Here is a 6,439-nt window from a genome sequence, read left to right as displayed (position 1 = left end):
CATCTTCCTTCATAGATACTTTGTAGTTAATCTGAGTATTTATAATAGTCAAAATGACTTGGTTGCTCAAAGTTGTTCTTAAAACAATATTGCTGTTAACTGTAAACAACATGCTCTTGGTTCTGCTTGCTTCACTCTTCATTATTTCAGGCAAGTCTTTCCATATTTTTTCTAAAACTATCAAGCTCATAATTTCTTATAGCACAGTATTATTCCATTACAATTATATAACACAACTTGTTTAGCCATTACCCAATTGACAGGCATCCCTGAAATTTCCAGTTCTTTGCCATCACAAAGAGAGTTGCTATAAATATTTTTAGAACATGTAGGTTCTTTTCCTTTTTTCCTGATCATCTTGGGAAACACCTAATAGTAGTATTGCTGGGTCAAAAGGTATAGGCAGTTTTATAACTTGGGGGGCATAATTCTAAATTGCTCTCCAAAATGGTTGAATTAGTTTACAATTCCACCAACAGTAAATTTCCATATCCCCTCCAACATTTGTCACCTTCTCCTTCTATCATTTTAGCCAATATGATAGGTATCAAATAATATCTTAAGGTTGTTTTAATTTGTATTTTTCTAATCAACAATCATTTAGGGCATTTTTTCTTTTGACTATAAATCGTTTCTTCTTGCTTGTTCATATCCTTTGACCCTTTATCTGTTTGGGAATGACCCATATTCATATAAATTTGACAATGTGTTCTTTATATATTTGAGATATGAGACCTTTATCTGAGAAACTGTCTATAACACCCCCCCAACACACACACACATACATACCAATTTTCTGCTTTCCTTCTGATCTTGGTACAAAAATCTTGGTTTTTGATCTTATATCAAAACTGGTTTTATTTGTACAAAAATGTTTAATTTAATGTAATCAAAATTATCCATTTTACATTTCCCAATGCTCTCTTTCTCTTGTTTATCCATAAATTGTTTGCCTATCCATAAGTCTGATAAGTAATACGTTCCATGTTCTTCAAATTTTCTTGTAATATTTCCCTTTATATCAATGTCATGTATCCATTCTGATCTTATCTTGGTAAATGGTGTAATATATTGGTCTATGCCCAATTTCTGCCAAATTGCTTTCCAGCTTTCCCAACAATTTGTGCCGAATAATGAATTCTTGTCCCCCAAACTCAAGTCTTTACCCTTGTCAAATACAAGGTTCTTATAGTCATTTGCTGCTGTAAATTGTATGTCTACTCTGTTCCAGTGATCTACCTTTCTATTTCTTAGCCAGTACCAGACTGTTTTAATAATTACTACCATATAATATAGTTTAAGAGCTGGTATTTTTGGTTTGTTTTTAATGAGACTTTTAGGGTCTTTCTGTGACAAGCTGAGAAAATAGGTAATTGGCGAGCCTGTTCTCAGGCTTCATCTCTATTACCAAGGCTTAGTTAGCCTCTCTGATCACAGTGAATTATTTTCCTCTTTCAAGAACGTTCTGGGCCACAGAAGCCTGGAGGAAAGAATCACTACTTCTTTGCACCTGACAGTCAAGACTCTCCAAGTCAATAGCTTTTTATTAGTATCTTACATCCTTTTAGGACAAATTAGTATCTTTGACATAGAAGGGGGATTTGGGCTTTCAAATTTATTCAGCTACTTTGTGAATTCAGTATAATTTTCTGAAAACATTCTAGTTACTTGTACCTGGCATGGAATCACAGTCTTTAATTGCACCAGAGACATCTTCAGAGTAGTTAATTATGGCTTGGATTATACTTTTAGATAAAAATGAAGGGACAAGTATACATGAGCTCTAAATAATAACTTATTGCTCTTTTCTTGATTTTCATTTAATTTCCTGTGTTATGATGAAATGAGATGGATTATGCCTGTATTCTATTGATTGTTCAATCACTCACACTCATCTCAACGGCTTTGGAAAAACTTACATCAGCTTGAGAATCACACAGTTAGTAGAAATCACATAGCCATAGATTCTCCATAAAGAACACAACATTTAAAAAGAAGTGCTTTGTACATAGGGTTACTTAATGTTTTTTTGAATTGAATTTTATTTGTGAAACAAAGATATAAGATCAGATCCAAAATCCGTATTCAATAGTCTGGATTATTCTTTGTTTTAACATCATAGATCCATATGAGGGTCATAGGATCTTCAGATACTTTTACTCAATTGCCATTGTCCATCAGTGACTGATGACTATTTCTTTAATCCCACATGTTGAGGCTAGACTTTGTATATTAAGGAAACAAGATTGTACTTCAATAGTTCTTCATGTATGTTTGTCTAATAATAACACAAAGGTTTTTTATTTGTTTGTTTTTAGAAAACTTAGTTCTAGTTTTTGGTACTCAACTGTCATTGGATTTTCTGTGGTTTCAACAAACAAACCAGAAATCAGTTTCCTAGAATGCAATTTATCTGACCTAGATGAGTCAAAATTTAAGGAAAAAAAATCACATCAGGATTGAATTCCAAGTAAATAAATTGATGCTTGATTTTTGGTCATATGTTCATCACTGCATAAGATGAGGTGGAAGGACTCTCAAGGAGGGGATGTTCTAATTCCTTTGCCATCTTTATGCCCTCATGATACTTCCCTCTCACCTATTTCTGCAGGTTGGTGAGCTAATCCAGATGATTCCTTTCTCTCTTCCTCTTTTACCTTTCATTTTTTCTTTCTTCCCAATCTTTCTCAGTCCCCATTCCCCAACCATGTCCACCCCACCTCCAGCATTACCATTCTCATATATCGAAGTAGAAAGACCAGTGGATTTAGACTCAAAGGACAGGAATTTGAATCCTGGCTCTGCTACTTATAACCTGTATGACCTTGGACAAGTCACTTCATTTCTCTGGTTAGGTTTCCTGAGTTGCAAAATAAGCAATTTCTAAAGTTCTTTTCAGTTCAATGTTTTATTCTTCTTCCTATCCTTCTCTGAATCTGAATCATCCAGAGATAATGAGAGCACTGAGGGCTATTCCTTTTTTTTTTAAACAAATCCTCATTGTTGAATGATTCAAATTGATAACCTTCTTCCTACTTTGATCTAGATACATAGTGCAACCAGGAAATAAACAAAAAGTCTTTTATTGCTATTTATATAATTGTCTATTAGCTGATTCAATTTTCAGAACAAAATGAGGCAGAAATTCTATGTCCCCCCAATTGTTAATGCCCTGCTCCTCATCTCACTACTTGGTGTGCATTTCCAAGTGACCTATATGCTATTCCCCATACATGACATTCTGTCTTTGATCTCTGTGCTGTCTTCAATACTCAAAACTCATTTTTCTTCACCTCCACCTCAGAGAATCTCAGGCTCCCATCACAGCTCATCTCAGATGCCAGCTCCCACAGGAAGTACATCCTAATCCCTACAGTTGTTAGTTCCTTGCACCCAGAAATTTCTTACATTTTTTATGAATAATGTTCTCTCCCAGTAGAATGAAAGTTTTTTGATGGCAAGGATGGTTTTGCAGGCAGAATTGAATTGGATTTTCTAAAGTATAGCTGAGGACAGACCTACAAATGAATGACCAAAGAATGTTATTTTGGAAATATTATAAACCTATTTACTATAGAAATTACCCACTTTTTCTTACCTGTCTATCTCTGTTTATCCATGAACATTTCAAAATATATAACAATGTCATATTCCTGAATAACCAGAAGTGGGTTTTTTTGGCCAAAACTTTAAATTAATAGTGTAAACTTCTGGACTATATAATTCAATCAGTACTCATTTATTAATAACCTTCTAGGTGCCAAGCACTGGTGATACAAAGACAAAAATGCTTTTTGCCCTTGAAGAGCATATATTCACTCTGTATGCATGCCTATAATACATATAAAATGTATTCAAAGTAACTTTGGTGGTAAAGGAGAGAAGGCATTAGTAGCTGGGTGGCCCAGTAAAGGCCTTATGCAGAAGGTGATTCCAAGATGTGCAGTGAGGAGCATGGCAGACAGCTAGTGCAAGCATAGGAGGACAAAAGCACAAAAACAAGAGAGGGAGTATCCTAGGTAAAGAAGAGCAAAGGAGGCAAGTTTGGTTGAAACTTGGCGTGTGTATAGGGAGGTCATGTATAACAAATCAGGAAAAGTAAAATGGGGCCAGGTTGTGACGTGCTTTATATGCCAAACAGAGGAATTTATATATGACTATAGAAATAATAGGGAGTCACTGGAGTTTCAAGTGGAGTGTTGGTTGGAATCAGATCTGCACTTTCAGAAAAATCACATTGTTGGCTACATGAAAGATGGATTTAAAATGGAGGAGACTTGAGGTACAGAGACAATTCAGAGGCTGTTATAAAAGTCCAGGTGACAGGTTATAAAGTACTAAAGTAAGATGGTAGCTGTGGGAGTAAAGAGAAAAGAAAGTATTTGAGATACGTTCTGAAGGTAGGATTTGGAAACTGATTAGATATGTGGGGTGAGTATGAATGAAGGGTCAAGTATAAGTGTCAGGAAAGATGGTGGTGGCCTCAGTTTGAGGGAGGGGAACCAATTAGAAGGGTATTGCATATTATATCACAGCATGAGTCGTGATGAAGGCCTGAACCAGGGTGGAGAGAGAGAAAAAGATTGGAGAGATGAAGAGATAAAAACAAGTTTTAGCAACTACTTGTATATGTGGAGTGTGGAAGAGGGATGAATCAAGGATGCCACTCTGCTTGCAAATCTAGGTGACTGGAAAAAATTTTTCCCCCAATATCTGCAGTATATGAATTGGCTACCTTCATTAAGTAAATTAAACACTTAACAAATCTTCACTTACTTTGTGTTCCATCAAAAAACTCAACCTAAAGGAGTATAATTTTATTTATTTTTTTAGCAGTAAAGTTTTAGAGCTGGAAGAGACCTTTGAGGACAGCTGGCCAGTTCCCTCACTTTGATTATGAGGAAACCAACAACCAGATAAGTTCAATGACTTACCCAGGCTCATAAAGGCAGAAGTAGCTGAGACAGGATTGAAAACAAGTTCTTTTTATTCCAAATCAATTAATCAACCAGCAGTTATTAATCTTTTATTATATGCCAGGCACTATGCAGGTGCTAGGAATTTAAAGTTAAAAAGGAAACAATCCTTGATCTCAAATCCAATGATTTCCCCACTTTTCTAGGAGGAATTCTTCTTCTACTTGAGCTCTGTGCAACGTATCTTCCATACCACTGGCAAACAACTTAGTGAAGATTTATGATTGTTATATGCTTCACTTAATGTTGATATTTCAGCTATTTAACTGATAACTCAGTTCAACAAAGTTACTTCCACAATCAAACACTCTTATATGATTCACTCATTCATTCCTTCGAAGAAAATTCTACATTAAGTTTTGAAGTACTACAACTAGTCAGAAATAGACTGAAAGAGTTAATAGGAAGACACACCCACCTCCCCACCCCCAGCCAAAACTCAATGAATTATATTCTCTAAAGGAATAAACTACACCTTAATTTGGGTTAGCTCCCTGGGGTGAGGATGGATGGATTATTGAATAACTGAAAAGGGACCATGGAGGACAGTCCTACTCACTCTAACAGTACAATCATCCTTTTATACCCAGTACTATATGGATCACAGGCTCATAGGTAATCAGCTAAAAGTGAACTAGAAGCCATCTGGTCTAATCCTCTAATTTTGCAAATGAGGAAACTGAGAACTAGGAAGGTTAAGTGACTTGCCTGGGGTCACACAGGTAGTAAGTATTAAGAGGCAATATTTGAGCCAAAGTCATCTGACTCTGAAGTCACTGCCGTTTCCACAGCACTAGGTTCTGATCCTCCCTCCTCTCTTCTTTTAGAAGTAGCAATTTATTCTTCTGGTCCTAATTCTTTCTTTTCCACTGGTGGTGTTTTGGCTTCATTGGCCCTGATCTTTCATCTATCAGAATGACAGGAGGACCACTAGGTAGAAAATAATGATGTTTATAATCAGATCTTGTGATTAATATTCTCTGTCTCCTCTCCCATGAGAATGTGCATAGTCTAAGTATAGCATTGAGGTCAATTGAGGATAAAGACCCTTTGTCCAAAACTGAGTTCTACAGAAAGCTGACAGAAGTGGTTTAAGTTACCTTTTAGGATGGTGAGTTCTTATATAGCCACTAACAGAATGCAGAAGCCAAGTCTAAAGGGAATCCAAATGCAAGGACTTTCCTTATCCTAACAGCAATTAATTACATGTGTTTGACTGAGGCAAAAGTTATTTTGCAGATGTGATACATGAATGAGATTTTTGAAGAAAGTGATTTCATAATGATCCAGAGTTGGCTGAATAGAGACAGAATAATGGTGTTGAGATATTGAGGTCAGAGAGATAAAGCTCTATGGCAAGAAATGTGGACATGAAGAGAACGTGACTTGATAGAGATAATCTGAAGAAAAGTCTTTTTAATTTAAAAAAAGGAGCTTCAGGAAGATAATTCAAGGCCAGAAAA

This window comes from Phascolarctos cinereus, unplaced genomic scaffold, assembly GCF_003287225.1.
Source record: "Phascolarctos cinereus isolate Bilbo 61053 unplaced genomic scaffold, phaCin_HiC Scaffold_5;HRSCAF=322, whole genome shotgun sequence".
NCBI lineage: Eukaryota > Metazoa > Chordata > Mammalia > Diprotodontia > Phascolarctidae > Phascolarctos > Phascolarctos cinereus.
Note: the sequence above shows the minus strand (reverse complement) of the source record.